This window comes from Mustela putorius, unplaced genomic scaffold, assembly GCF_011764305.1.
Source record: "Mustela putorius furo isolate JIRA1106 unplaced genomic scaffold, ASM1176430v1.1 tig00000480_pilon_pilon_pilon, whole genome shotgun sequence".
NCBI lineage: Eukaryota > Metazoa > Chordata > Mammalia > Carnivora > Mustelidae > Mustela > Mustela putorius.
In genome coordinates, this window is record NW_025421397.1 from 6638554 (window position 1) to 6655149 (window position 16596).

General features: G+C 34.8%; 1 pseudogene; it reads left to right on the top strand.

Annotated features, from left to right (window-relative positions):
• Positions 1 to 2769: 2769 nt before the first annotated feature.
• Positions 2770 to 2904, top strand: LOC123392254 (annotated as a pseudogene).
• The last annotated feature ends 13692 nt before the right edge of the window (positions 2905 to 16596 follow it).

Genomic DNA, 16596 nt, shown 5'->3' on the forward strand with positions numbered 1-16596 from the left:
CCCCATCCCATGTACATTGACCTTTGCATGTCTTCTGTGTGGCTATTCCCTTTTACGTTAAATCAATAATCTAATAAGTAAAGTGTTTCTCTGAGTTTTGTGAGTCACTGTAGAGTCATGGGAACCTCAAATTTATTGCCAGGTTAGAAGTGCGGGTGATAGCCTGGACTTGCAATTGACATCCTGAATTGGAGTTGGTTGTTGTAACTTCCAATTTGTAACCATTCCATCAGAAACATAGGTAGTAATTTGTGTTTGTGACTAACATTAAAGTGAGATGGCAGGAAGCCTTATGAGACTGAACTCTTAACCTGTGGAATCTGATGAAAACTCTGGGTGGATATTATCAGAATTGAGCTGAATTGTAGGAAACTCAGCTGGTATGCAAGCATTACTTGTTGGTGTAGGTAAATTTCCCCTCAAACACATACATATTGGAATTGGGTCCTAGAACACAAAATAATAAGAAATTTCATTTTTTATGTTATGATTAAATAAGATAATTCAATATCTAAATATGTGTTTAATAAAAATCTTATAAAATAAAAATAAATCTTTCCTATATAAAATATACACCTGATAAAGTCATAGCAGAGAGGAAATCTAACTGGCAACCAGTTTGATAGTAATTTAATGTTTATTTTACCCCTCTTGGGTAGAATTATAAGCTATAGTATTACAGTTTATTCACTTTACACTATTTAAGCTTCCCTTAGGTGTTGACATTCTATTTAAATCATTTGTTCTTTGATATTATCTTTATTAACTTTTTTTTTTTTAAAGATTTTATTTATTTATTTGACAGAGAGAAATTACAAGTACACTGAGAGGCAGGCAGAGAGAGAAGGAAGCAGGCTCCCTGCTGAGCAGAGAGCCCGATGCGGGACTCGATCCCAGGACCCTGAGATCATGACCTGAGCCGAAGGCAGCGGCTTAACCCACTGAGCCACCCAGGCGCCCTTATCTTTATTAACTTTATACAAAACAGCTAAATGCCCAATGTACATAGAAAATTACTGACATTCGTGGTTTTGAAAGATTAATTCTAATACTTCATTGCAGCACACTGCACAATGAGAAAGTAAAATGAGCTTCATGATTCCCAGACACCATCATGCATACATTAGAAATACTTATATATCTTCCAGGCAATTGCATAAACTTTTTTTTAAAATTTAAACTCAATTAGCCAACATATAGTACAACATTAATTTCAAAAGTAGAGTTCACTAATTTATCAGTTGTATTGTTGGGGTCGATTCCACGTTAAAACATGTTAAACCCCTAGGGCCTGCCTGGGCCTACTTAGCCATAGTGACTCCATGTTGCCTAGGTAGACATTTTGTTGTCTAGAAAAGTTACTGCTCTTGGTTCCAGGTAACTGTTACTAAAACACAACACCTAAAACAAGGTAACTGTTACTAAAACACACACCTAAAACAAGGCCAATTCCAGGTAACTATTACTAAAACACATACCTAAAACAAGGCCATTGGTAACCGTTACTAAAACACACAGGTAGGAGACATCCAATCATCCAAAGCTACATATGCAGATGTCTGCGATTGTGCCCAATAAAAATTAGCCTGTAAGACCAAGGGGCATTGCTCTCTTCTGAGGCGGCCCTGGCCGGTCAGTCTGACTTCTAATGCTTGGCATAGAATAAAGCTTTACATAACTCTCCCTTTGTCTCAGCCTCATTTCCCTGGCCGGTCAGTCTAATTTCTAATGCTTGGCATAGAATAAGGCTTTGCATAACTTTTCTCAGTCTCGTTCCTTTGATAATGGACCCAATAGTATATAACACGCAGTGCTCATCACATCATGGGCTCACATTAATGCCCATAATCCAGTTATCCCATTACTTGACCAACCTCCACTCTAGCAACCTTTAGTTTCTCTCCTTTAGTTAAGAGTCTCTCATGGCTTGTCTTCTTTTCTGATGACTTCCCATTCCGTTTCCCCTCCCTTCCCCTACGATCCTCTGCACTGTTTCTTATATTCCACATGTGAGTGATATCAAATAATAATTGTCTTTCTCTCATTGACTTATTTCACTCAGTACTATGCCCTCCAGTTCCATCTACATTTATGTAAATGATAAGTATTCTTTCTGATGACTTTCTGATGACTGAGTAATATTTTAATATATATATATACACATATATATGTGTAAAATCACTCTTACATATATATGCAAATATATATGTAAATATATATATATATATATATGTAAAATCACTCTTCTTTATTCATTCATCTTTTGATGGACATATGAAGTCTTTCCATAGTTTGACTATTATGGACATTGCTGCTATAAACATTGGGGGCATGTGTCCCTTTGGATCATTTTTTATTTGCATCTTTGGGGTAGTACAATTGCTGGGTCATAGGGTAGCTCTATTTTTAACTTCTTGAGGAAACTTTGTACTGTTTTCCATAGTGGCTATACCAGCTTGTATTTCCACCAACAGTGTAAGAGAGTTCCCCTTTCTCTACATCCTCACCAACATTTTATTTCCTCTCTTGTAAATTTTAGCAATTCTGACTCCTATGAGGTGGTATCTCATTGTTCTTTTGATTTGTATTGCCCTGATGTCAAGTGACATGGAGCCTTTTTTCATATGTATGTTGGCTATTTGGATGACTTCTTTGGAGAAATGTCTCTTCATGTCTTCTACCCATTTCTTGACTGGGTTATTTGTTTTTTGGGTGTTGAGTTTGGTAAGATTTATAGATCTTGGATGATAAAAATATCACTTTATGAAAATGGCAGGCAAGCTGGACATGGGGGAAATGGTGAGTTTCAGCAAGGCCAAGCTGAAGAAAATGGAGATGCAGGAGTAAAACACACTGCTGACCAAAGAGACCATGAAGCAGGAGAAGTGAAATGAAGTTTCCTAAGAAGCTAGAGGATCCCCACCCTGTCATCTTCAAGACACTCCAGTTGTGATGTGGAGGAAGAATAGCCATCAGCAAGATGTATATAAGCAACAAGTGGCACTGTGAACCTGGGCACTCTGAGCTGATATTACCAGCCTGCAGGTCTCTCAGGGGACCCCCCCACACACACACACATGCACAACAATCAGACTGCCAAATTCTCTGGTTTTCCCTAGGATATTATAGCAAATTATTTGCATGATTAAAGAAAAAAAGTACATGATGGCAAAACCAAACAAATAAACAAATAAAAAACACATGTGGCTGTTCAATTTTTCCAACACCATTTGTTGAAGACTGTCTTTTTTACATTAGATATCCTTTCCTGCTTTGTCGAATATTAGTTGACCATAGGTTTGAGTGTACATTTCTGGTTCGCTATTTTTTCCATTGATCTATGTGTCTGTTTTTATCCCAGTACCATACTGTCTTGATGATTACAGCCTTGTAATAAAGCTTTAAGTCCGGCATTGTGATACCACCAACTTTGGTTTTCTTTTTCAATGTTCCTCTGGCTATTCAGGGTCTTTTCTGCTTCCATACAAATCTTAGGATTATTAGTTCCAGCTCTGTGAAAAATGTTGATGGTATCTTGATAGGGTTTGCTTTGAATGTGTAGATTGTCCTGCGTAGCATAACTTTTTTAAATTTTTATTATATTTTTCAGTGTTCCAAGATTCATTATTTATGGACCACCCTCAGTATGTATTCTTCCAATACATGAGCATTGAATTTTTTTTTTCATTTCTTTGTGTCTTCCTCAATTTATTTCACAAGTGTTATGTAATTTTTAATTTTTAATTTTTTATATTTTATTTATTTATTTGACAGAGAGAGAGACCGTAAGTAGGCAGAGAGGCAGGCACAGAGAGAGGGGGAAGCAGGCTCCCTGCTGAGCACAGAGCCCCGATGCGGGCCTCAATCCCAGGACCCTGGGATCATGACCTGAGCCGAAGGCAGAGGCTTAACCCACTGAGCCACCTAGGCGCCCTTATGTAATTTTTAGATTATAGATCCTTTACCTTTTGTTTAGGCTTATTTCTAGGTATCTTATGGTTTTGGAAGCAATTATAAATGGGACTGATTCTTTAATTTCTCTTTTTTCTGCCTCATTGATAGTGTACAGAAATGCAACTGATTTCTGTGCATTCATTTTATATCCTGCCATGTTGCTGAACTCCTGTATAACTTCTAGGAATTTGGGGGTAGAATCTTTTGGGTTTTCTACATAAAATAAGAATTAGAATTGACTATTTCTTTGCTAATTTGAATGCCTTTTATTTCTTTTTGTTGTCTGATTGCTGCTGGTAGGACTTTTTATACTATGTTGAGCAAAGTAGTGACAGTGGTCATCCCTGTCATGTTCCTGAACTTAGGGGGAAACTTGAGAATGATATTTGCTGAGGGCTTTTGGTAGATGGCTTTTATGATATTGGGTTATGGTCCCTCTATCCTTACACTGTGGAGAGTTTTAATCAAGAAAGAATGCTGCATTTTGTCAAATGCTTTTTCTGCATCTCTAGAGAGGATCATAAGTTCTCATTTTTTCTTTTATTAGTATGATGTATCACATTGATTGATTTGTGAATGTTGAGCCACCCTTGCAGCATGGGAATTAATCCCACTTAGTCATGGTGAATAATCCTTTTAATATACTCTTGTATCCTATTGACTAGTATCTTGGTAAGAATTTTGCCATTCATGTTCATCAGGAATGTTTATCTGTAAATCTTCTTTTTTGGTGAGATCTTTGTCTGGTTTTGGGATGAAGGTAATTCTGGCCTCATAAAAGAGTTTGGAAGTGGGGCACTGGGGTGGCTCAGTGGGTTAAAATCTCTGCCTTCAACTCCGGTCATGATCCCAGGGTCCTGGGATTGAGCCCCACATCGGGCTCTCTGCTAGGCAGGGAGCCTGCTTCTTCCTCTCTCTTTCTGCCTGCCTCTCAGCCTACTTGTGATCTCTGTCTGTCAAATAAATAAATAAAATCTTTTAAAAAAGAGAGAGAGTTTGGAAGTTTTCCTTCCATATCTATTTTTGAAATAGCTTCAGAAGAATAGGTATGATTTCTTCTTTAAATGTTTGGTAGAATTCCCCTGAGAAGCCATCCAGCCCTGGACTATTTTTTGTTCAGATATTTTTTATTACTGCTTCAATTTCCTTGCTGATTATGGGTCTGTTCAGGTTTTCTATTTCTTCCTTTTTCAGTTTTGGTAGTTTATAAATTTCCAGGAATGCATCCATTTCTTCCAGATTGTCAAATTTGCTGGCATATAGTTGCTCATAATATGTTCTTATAATTGTATTTTCACAGTGTTGGTCATGATCTCACCTCTGTTATTCATGATTATATTAATTTGGGTCCTTTCTCTTCCCTTTTTGATAAGTCTGTCTAGGGGTTTATCAATCTTATTAATTCTTTCAAAGAATAAATTTCTAGTTTCTTGGATCTATTCTGCTGTTCTTTCTGGTTTCTAGTTCATTGATTTTTGCTCTTATCTTTATTATTTCTCTTCTCCTGCTTGGTTTAGACTTGTTTGCTGTTCTTTCTCCAGCTCCTTTAAGTGTAAGGTTAGCTTGTGTATTTGAAACTTTTCTAGTTTCTTGAGAAAAGTTTCTATTTCTATGTACTTCCCTCTTAGGACCAATTTGCTGCATCCTAAAGATTTTGAACAGTTGTGTTTGCATTTTTATTTGTTTCTATATTTTTTAAGTTCTTTAATTTTCTGGTTGACCCATTCATTCTTTAGTAGGATGTTCTTTAGCCTCCATGTAGTTGAGTTCTTTCCAACTTTCCTCTTGTGATTGAGTTCAAGTTTCATAACATTGCATTCTGAAAATACACAGACAATGATCCGAATCTTTTGGTACCAGTTGAGACCTGATTTGTGACCCAATATGTGATCTATTCTGGAGACTGTTCCATGTGCACATGAGAAAAATGTGTATTCTGTTGCTTTAGGATGGAATGCTCTGTATACATCTGTGAAGTCCATCTGACCCAGTGTGTCATTCAAAGCCCTGTTTCTTGTTTATCCTCTCCTTAAATGTTCTATCCATTCCTGTGATGTGGGTGTTGAAGTCCCCTACTATTATTTATTATTATTGATGTGTTCCATTAATGTGTGTTTTTTTTATTAATTTGGTTAATTTTTTTATGTAATTGGGTGCTCCAAAGGTAGGGGCATAAACATTTATCATTGTTAGATCATCTTGTTGGATAGACCTTTTAAGTATGATATAGTGTCTCTCTTCTTCCCTTATTACAGTCTTTGGCTTAAAAATCTGATTTTTCTGATATGAGGATTGCTAACCCAGCTTTCATTTGAGGTCAATTAGCATGACAAATAGTTCACCTCCTCACTTTCAATCTGAAGGGGTCCTTGGTTTTAAATGAGTCTCTTCTAGACAGTATATGGGTGGGTCTTGCTTTTTTATCCAATCGAATACCCTGTGCCTTTTAATTGGAGCATTTAGCCCATGTACATTTAGAATAATTATTGAAAGATATGAATTTATTGCCATGTATTATCTATAAAGTCCCTGTTTATGTAGATTGTCTCTTTTTCTCTGGCCTATGTTACTTTTGGGCTCTCATTTTGCTTACAGGATCCTTTTTAATATTTATTTCAGGACTGGTTTAGTGATCACAAATTCTTTTAGCTTCTGTTTGTCCTGGAAGCGCTTTATCTCTCCTTACTTTCTGAATGATGACCTTGCTGGATAATGTATTCTTGGCTCCATGTTCTTCTCATTTAATACCCTGAATATATCATGCCAGCTCTCTCTGGCCTGATAGGTCTTTGTGGATAGGTCTGCTGCCACCCTAATGTTTCTGCACTTGGGGTTAAGAAACTCTTGCCCTGAACTGCTTTCAGGATTTTCTTTTCATCTCTGAAATTTTCAAGCTCCCCTATCAGGGTATTGATCTATTTTAATGATTCTGAGGGGGGTTCTCTGTGCATCCTGGACTTGAATGCCTATTTCCTTCCCCAAGTTATGGAAGCTCTCAGCTATAATTTGCTCAAACGTACCTTCTATTCCTTTCTTTCTTCTTCTTTTGCAACCCTAATAATTCTAATATTGTTTCAATTTATGGTATCACTGATTTTTCTAAGCCTCCCCTCATGGTCCATTAGTTGCTTTTCTCTCTTTTCCTCAGCTTCCTTCCTTAACATCATCCTGTCTTCTATGTCACTTACTCTTCAGCCTCATTTATCCTACCAGAGCATTCAATTTAGATTTCATCTCAGTTAAGCATTTTTAATTTAAGCCTGATTAGATTTCATTTCTGCACTAGGGATTCTCTAATGTCTTTATGCATTCTTCAAGCCAGCTAGTAATTTTATAAATATTATTCTGAATTCTACATCTGACATTTTACTTATATCCATATTGACTAGATCTATGGCAGAAAATACTACCTGTTTCTATTTTTGTTGTTGTGAATTTCTCCTAGTCATTTTGTCCAAGGAAGAATAGAAGAATGAGAGAATAAAAACAAAACTATCAACCATGACCCCAACAAAATATACACTAGACAAATCTGAAGAGGTCAGAAACAAACAAACAAACAAACAACAGGAAAAAAGTGAATATATTCTCAAAGGTGGACAAAACAGGGTGATCCATGTGGTCCTGTGTGTATTTTGGTCTGTTTATTAGAAGACACTAAATCCAAAAATTGCAAAGAAAGAAAAACTTACACAAAAATAAAATTGAATACATTGAAAGGAAGCAAAAAATGAAGACTATATCTATAAAATATAAATGTAAAAATGAAAATTTTTTAAAAAAAGACTTCATAATAAAGAGTTGAGGGATACCTGGATGGCTCAGTCACTTAAGTATCTGCCTTCCACTCAGGTCTTGATCTCAGTGGCCTGGAATCAAGCCCTGCATTGAGATCCCTGCTCAGTGGCGTTCTGCTTCTCATTCCCCCTGCACTTGCACTCTTGCTCTCTCTCTCCCTCTCAAATAAATAAGTTCTTTAAAAAACAAAACAAAAAAACAAAGTTGATAAAATAAGAAACTAGTTGAAAAGAAGTAAAAAGAAAAGATAAAAACATTTTTTAACTGAAAGGCTAAAGACTCTTGAGGAAAAAAACCCTCAAATTCTATATACTATTTTTCCCTAGCATAGGGGTTTTTCAGTTCTGAAAAACTGATCCAATTCTGATCCAAAACTTGGTATTCACCTGATGTTCCTTCTGGTCTTCTTGGAAAAGAGCCGGTTGCACTTGTTCTCTGTTGTCTTTGCCTGGACAAAGTTGCACCACTCCTTGCCACGTGGCCAGGATCACTGTAAGCTGCTTCAAGTTGTTCTATGTGGCTTTGTTACCTGAAGGTTTTTAACACGGCTTACAAAAAGTGGTCATTTTCTATTTGTAGAATTGCAGCAATTCTTTTCTTAGATCTCAGGTTGAGTTCAGAGGTGTCCAGAATGATTTGATAGATATCTAACTGAATTCAATGGACCAGATGAAATGTGGGTCTCCTCTTACATCATCTTCCCTTCTTATTCCTTAATTGTGTAATCTTTTAATCACCTTACAGAATCTCAAGTCTATGATTTGGTACTATATTTCAAATGAGCTGTATATTTCTTGCCTTATTCTTTAAACAAAATAGTATATTTTGAAACAAAATGCTACTTTATTCTAGATATTGAAATTGGATTTTCAGTATATAATTTAATGTTAAAAATGAAATGAAAAGTCTGGTTTTATTTTGTGGTTTTGCTACTCTTATAATAACTAGTACGCAAAATAGGTTCTATGTCTATCAGTTTCCTCAACCAGTACAAGTAGCAGTTTGAACAATGAAAATGGTCAAATTATATTTTCCTTAATTTAAAAAATTAAGGAAATTTGTGGTAATTGTGGTAAAACATTCACAAAATAAAATTTGTCATCTTAACCATTTTTAAGTGTGCAATGCATTTCCATTAAGTGTGTGTGTGTGTGTTTATGTGTGTATAGTTGTGCAAGCATCTCCACCATCAATCTCTAGAACTTATTTCACCTTATAGAAATGAAGCTCTGTACCTAAATAACTTCTTATCCTCCTCTCCTTCAAGCCTGCAGCAACTACCAATCTACTCTCTGTGTCTTTGAATTTGACTAATCTACATAATCCATATGAGTGGAATCATACAGTGTTTGTCCTTTCATGAATGGCTTATGTCTTTTAGCATAATGTTCTCATAGTTCATCCATGCTGTAGCATGTGTCAGAATTTGCTTTCTTCTTAAAGTAATACTTTTAAAGCAATAGTCCATTGTATGTATATACCATTTGTTTATACATTTATCCATCAACAAACACTTCACTGCTTCTACCTTTGGGCTATATTGAATAATGCTGCTATGAACAGGAATGTGCAAACACCTGTTTAAGTCCCTGCTTTCAATTATTTGGGAAGTATATCCACAGGTGAAATAGTTAAATCGTATGTTAACTCCATTTTTATTTTTTAAGGAATTGCCTTACTGTTCTCCATAGTAACTGCACCAGAAAGTATTTTTAAATTAGATTCACAGAAAAAAATGGTTCTGGAAAGTAAAAGGTGATTTCAGAATCCACTGAAAATGATATGTTAATGTCATGTGAAAGAAAGATGGCAAAACAGATGGAATCCAGTGGAGAAATAAGTAAAAGGACAAGAAACATAAAAATATAAAAGAAATGAGAGTAGTAGAAAATAAGAGATTTAAAGCTGACAGAGATAAAAGTCAAGTGGATGTTCATTTATACATGTTACTACTAACATATGCGTATTTGATAAGGTGGAGTTGCTCAGAAATACAGTGCAAGTTTTATGTAATATAAATATAGTTATTTCAAAAATTTTTAAAAGTTTATTAATAAAAATATTTTGCAAAAATTTCACTCACATTTGGAGATCTTTTTTTTCATTTTCTCTGGATTCCCTATTACCACCTTCTCCAAATGGAACGTTTTTCTTTTTTATAGTCTTGACAAATTCCATAAACACTGCAACCATTTCTGTCATTAATGTTGTGATTATAACATTATATACACATTTTATGTAATTATCACAACTACTGAGTTAAATACTATTATCATTTCCATATTTCAGTTAATACCATTGAATTCAGGAGTATGTAACTAGTACCTAAATGGAGTGAAGAATCAAACTTTCCTACTCAAACTCTCTTCTTCATCTCTAACTCTGCCTAAGAATACATTTTAGCCAGTGTGGAAATACTTAAAATTTAAAAATTAAATATATATATATATTTTTTTTTTAAAGGAGAAGATTTATCATATAAACATCGAACTATTAATTCAGGAATTCCATTACATAGTGAAGTTATCATATGAATTCATTAAATCTAATCATATATAGAGAATGCTAAATTTCAATATCCTAAAAGATCTGCACCATAAGAAAGTCACACTACTTTGTGTTAGAAAGTACAAACAATATTCTTTCCAAAGAAGCACAGTAGCATATACATAAAAGCAGTATCACTTTTGGGTGTTGAAAGAAATAAAAGAATGGCATCCTGAAAATTGAAATATGAGTAGTTATCAAAAACAGCAAGATATATTCAATTACCATACTAAAAGGGAGTTTTAAAATCCTTCTTATGAAATATTATCAACATGATTTCCAACTGAATAGTTATGTATTAAGTTATTAGTTCTTACAAGATCCACCATTATGCCAGGTGTATATGCAGGAGAGCTGGTATGATGATCTCCCTCCAATCCTCTATTGTGTATCTGCTGCTTCACTTATTTGTAACATCACTTCTACAGAATAAGTTAAGGAACATTAGAGCTTGAGATTTGTGGGGTTCTACAGCAAGGAAACACTAACTTTTCAATCAATAATTAGGGGTTAAAAAAAAGTCTATATTTTTCCCTACACTTCTGATACCTTCATAATAATGAGAATTCGAATAATGACATAAAAGTATAGGTTATTTGGAGGCTTCTTGTGTTTTATAAGCACAGTTATAATTACTTTGTGAGTTTAACTATAAACCATACTGTTTATGAGTTCACTGTTTGTACTTACTGAGCATTGTTATGGCAACCTACCAGAAAGTTGATGAGAAAATAGTTATGTTTCTTGTAACAAATACATTGAATTTCTTTATAATACAGTGGGTGCCTTACATTTTTTTTTTTTTTGCATCACCTACCCCAAGAACAATGCTTAGCACAAAGTTTGCTTAATGAAATGTTTACTAAGTAATGAAAAAATATAAAAGAGATTAGTATATTTCTTTGTAACTATTAATGCTTCCATGCTACATGTAATAGTCACTGTTGAGCCTCTTAAGCATGCTAATTTCTCTTTATCATGAAATTCTTTATTGACTAATAAAGGAAGTGCCATTTGGGTTCTGTTGGGAAACATAGGCAGATGGTTGGTTTTCTGGTTTTACATAACTAATTTATTCTAACATTTCTACCTATCTCTTAAGCCTCCTCTCCCCTTCCTTAATTTCCTGTCATTGGATTTCTGGCTTCTCCATCTCATTTGCTGTGTCCATGCTTTAAGGAGCAATCCCATCAGTGAAGTAACACCATCATCACATGTTTTTGAAAAGCCATTAATTCCTGATTAATGACAGATTGATTCTATGGCTAATAATACGTAGGAATATATAAATTATGAGACATTCTTGAAATAGAAAACTTGGTAATACAATCAACAAATTTGTGAATCAATAAATAACAATAAAACATGGGTGGTGAATGCCTAACCCACTTAAATGTATAATTATAATTTATCAACTATTAAAATAATGGCTGCTAAGCAGAATAAAAATGTTGCAAACTTTTAAACACTGATATTGTGATAATATTGTATAAATGATTTTATAACCAACAGATAGCTCAAAAGGAAAGGGGTAGGAAGATGCAAGAAAATATAATTTCATGTATACATGTGATTTTCTCTATACTTCACACCAGAAAATTAATCTAAAAATATTTAAGAGTTTCTAGTGTTTTAAAACTTGCTACAAGGTATAAAATCACATTTTAGAAAATAATAACTATAAAGAAATATTTTTATGAATTGCATAAATTCTTTAAATTCCCAAAAAGGTATAGGTGGTGGTAGTATAGTTAAATTCACTATTTCTTGGCTTGGTTCAAATTATTTGGTTTTTTTCTTGTCTTGGAAAGGCCTATATGAGGACACTCAGTCCAATATGTCCTATTTGTCAACACCACCAACCTGGATGCATTCATTTGCCCTTTAGAATAAAGGATGATACTGGTGGGAACAGTGGCATCAGGAGGCAAGAGCTGGAGTTACCTCTTGCTACTTTATGGTCAAAATGCTAGACTTGGCAGTCAGCTATAAGCAACATTTTAGGAAGATTGGGATAGTCATATTAAGTGTTTCCTTTTTGGAAGAACACTCCAAGGTTAATTCTGAAGACAAAGATTTTGTTGTTGTTGTTTTTTCCCAGCTTTATAGAAATGTTATTGAAATATAACATATGTGAGTTTAAGTTGTAAACGTGATGATTTCATATACATATATATATATATATATATATATATTGCAAACTGATTACTACAGTGAAGTAGTTAACACCTCCAACCCCTCCCAAATTAACATTTTTTTTTCCACTTGTGATGATAACATTTAAGATCTGCTCTCTTAATAACTTTCAGGTTTAGTATACAGTATTGTTAATTATAGTCAATATGTTATATATTAGATCCCCAAACTTACTCAATTACAGCCAGAAGTTTGTAAGGCTAGAGCAATAAAGATTGTTAAACCACTCCCTCCCCCATATTTCCCTGGGCCTAAGGTGGTCTACTCCCCCTGGGTGTCTGGTTGTTGTTCTCCCTCTATATCCACAAAATATGGGTATACCTTTTCAATAGCTATAATTTCACCTTTTTTTTTTTAAGTCATTCTCTGCTCATACTTAGACCCTGTCCAGCAACATCAAGTGCAAAAAAAGACAAAAGTGTTTACACAATCACAATTAAATGTGAATCCCTGCAGCCCTGTTTTGCTAGGCCCAGTGAGTGCAACAACAAGGAGTGTTAACAAACAAACAAACAAACAAACAATAAATAAATAAGCAACCTATGAACCTCCAAGCTGTAGCTGTCATTTAAACACAGGTTTGTGAGTAAATATGATAGAGAAGTAAGATGGGGGCATCACTGGAAAGGCTTTAAAGTACTTAAGGGTTGGAGAAGATAAAATTCACAGCTCAACAGGTCATAATTTTCCTGTGAACATTTATTTTCTCCTAATCCAATAGATACATGCAGAGATTTACATTCACATGTACTAAATGATAAAGATAGATCAATATACAACACTGATATTAAAATTGAGTTTGTGTTCTTGTATTTATTTATTTATTTATTTATTTATTTTTAAAATTTTTATTGTTTTATGTTAGGTACCATACAATACATCATTATTTTTTGATGTAGTTTCAAGCTTCATTGTTTACATATAATACTCCGTGCAATATGTGGCTTCCTTAATAACCTCCGCCAGGCTCACCCATCCCTCATCCTCCTCCCCTCTAAAATTATCAGGTTGTTTCTCAAAGTCCAGAGCTTCTCATGGTTCATTTCCCCCACAAATTTCCTCCCCTTCAGTTTTCATTTCCATCTAATGTCCTCCATGTTATTCCTAGTGCTCCACAAGTAAGTGAAACCATATCATAATTGACTTGACAATTCCTGCTTGACTTATTTCACTCAGCATAATCTCCTCCAGTCCCATCCATGCTGATACAAAAGTTGGGTATTCATTATTTCTGATGGCTGACTAATATTCCATTGTATATATGAACCATATCATCTTTAACCATTCATTTCTTGAAGGACATCTCGGCTCTTTCCACAGTTTTGACATTGCTACTCTGGACATATAGGCTTTCTTTTCACTACATCTGTATCTTTGGATAAATACCCAGTAGTGCAATTTGCAGGGTCATAGGGTAGCTCTATTTTTAATTTTCTGAGAAATCTGCACATTATTTTCCAAAGTGACTGCACCAACTTGCATTCCCATAAACAGTGTTAGAGTTTTCCCCTTTCTCCACATCCTCTCCAACATTTGCTGTTTCCTGCCTTGTTAATGTTCACCATTCTAACTGGTGTAAAGTGGTATCTCAATGTGGTTTTGATTTGAATTTTCCTGATGGCTAATGATGATGAATATTTTTTCATGTGTCTCTTAGTCATTTGTATGTTTTCAATGGAGAAATGTCTGTTCATGTCTTCTGCCCATTTTTTGACTTAATTTACTGTTTTTTGGGGTGTTAAGTTTGAGAAGTTCTTTATAGATCTTGCATATCAGCCCTTTGTCTGCAGTGTCATTTGCAAATATCTTCTCCCATTCCATGCATTGTCTCTGTTTTCTTGATTGTTTCCCTTGCTGTGCAGAAGCTTTTTATGTTGATGAAGTCCCAAAAGTTCATTTTTGCTTTTGTTTCCTTTGCCCTTGGAGACATGTCTTGGAAGAAGTCGCTGTGGCTGATGTCTGAGAATAATCTGTTCTCCTCTAGGATTTTGATGGATTCCTATCTCACATTGAGGTCTTTCATCCATTTTGAGTTTATCTTTATGTATGGTGTAAGAGAATGGTCGATTTCATGGTTCTATACATAGCTGTCCAATTTTCCCAGCACCATTTATTGAAGAGATGCTTTTTTCCACTGGATATTTTTCCTGCTTTGTCAACGATTATTTGACCATAGAATTGAGGGTCCATATCGGGACTCTCTACTCTGTTCCATTGGTCTATGTGTCTGTTTTTATCCCAGTGCCATGCTGTCTTGGTGAACACAACTTTATAATAAAGATTGAAATCAGGCAACATGAAGCCTCCAGCTTTGTTTTACTTTTTCAACATTTCCTTGGTGATTCAGGGCCTTTTCTGGTTCCAAACAAATTTTAGGATTCTTTGTTCCAGCACTTTGAAAAGTGCCAATGGTATTTTGTTTGGGATGGCACTGGAAATATAGATTGCTCTGGGCAGCATAGACTTTATAACAACATTTATTCTTCAGATCCATGAGTATGGAATAGTCTTTCATCTTTTTGTATCTTTTTCAATTTCTTTCATGAGTGTTCCATAGCTCCTCAAACACAGATCCTTTACCTCTTTGGTTAGGTTTATTCCAAGGTATCTTATGGTTTTTTGTGCTATTGTAAATGGAATTGATTCTCTAATTTCCCTTTCTACAGTTTCATTGTTAGTATATAAGAAAGCAACTGATTTAGGGGTGCCTGGGTGGCTCAGTCATTAAGCATCTGCCTTCGGCTCAGGTCATGATCCCAGGGTCCTGCGATAGGGGCCCACACCAGGCTCCCGGCTCAGCAGTGATCCTACTTCTCCACCTCTCATTCTCCTACTTGTGTTCCTTCTTTCACTGTGTCTTTCTCTGTCAAATAAATAAAATCTTAAAAAAAAAAAAAAAAGAAAGCAACTGATTTCTGTGCATTGATTTTGTATCCTGCCATATTACTGAATTGCTGTATTCTTAAATGTATCTTAATGTGAGTTATTTTACCTGTGAAGCCAAATTAGGGCTAACCATGTTGTGTTTCCATTACTAAGTGTCAAAGGGATCACTACAGCATTGCCTTTTCTGTGGTGTCAAGGAGAAGTATTAGCAAGACTTCTATAATGCTGGCCTGATAGAAAAACATTTTGTCTAGAGTGTTAGAAACTGAAACAGGCAATAAATGGAATGAGAGGAGACATTAGTCTTCTGAACTTTGCACATGGAGAATTGTTACTTGTATGATTAATATATCTTGTTTCCTTTTACAACAGTTCTAAAGTTGAAACCAGCATGTATCAGAGTTTATTTCTTATCCTCATTAGGTTGTTTGTAGATATTAGATTCTCAGTTTTATGTGGTAATCTCCTATCCTATCCCAGCCCCATGATCAGGCCATAGCTTTATCACATGAACAGGATGCTAGTGCAATTGTTAAAAGCAACTCCAGGTCCCAAGCACTGAACAGAAATCCTCGAGGCAAAAATTGGTATTGGTGCTCTCCTCTTGCCAATGATTCATGGTTTCAATTTATTTTTGATATCTGTGACTTCCTTACTTTTATGCAAAATCACCACCAAATTTTAAAGGATGCTTTAAAATGCTGTATCATACATTTTATTTGTCATGATCTGGATTAAATACTTAATCCACTGAACTGACAGAAACAGAAGACAAAAACTCATTTTTATCTTCTAAGTCACTTAATCATTTAATTAATTTTTTTGTATGAAATTGTATTCAGAACCATTCAGTAGCTTTATTTCATTAGATACTTCTAGTTTAATTGTGCTATTTTTCTCTGTGACTTCTGGACTGGAATGATGGATAAGACATGATAAGTCTTAAAGAAATGCCTGAAATGTTTTGGCACATGACTTCTACCTATTACCTATTTATTTTAAATTAACTTTTAACTAAGGTATTTTAGGTGGGTACTACAATTAAAAGATAAAGTAGGACCAGAATTTTAAGACTTATTTTTTTAAACAAAAACATTTTAATAGTAAAAAAAGCTTTATATAGAGCTAACACAATGAGAATCTAGAAAAGCTTCAGTATGCAAACATCATATAAATCAAGGTTCTCAACTAGAGGTGACTCCCCACCACCACCCC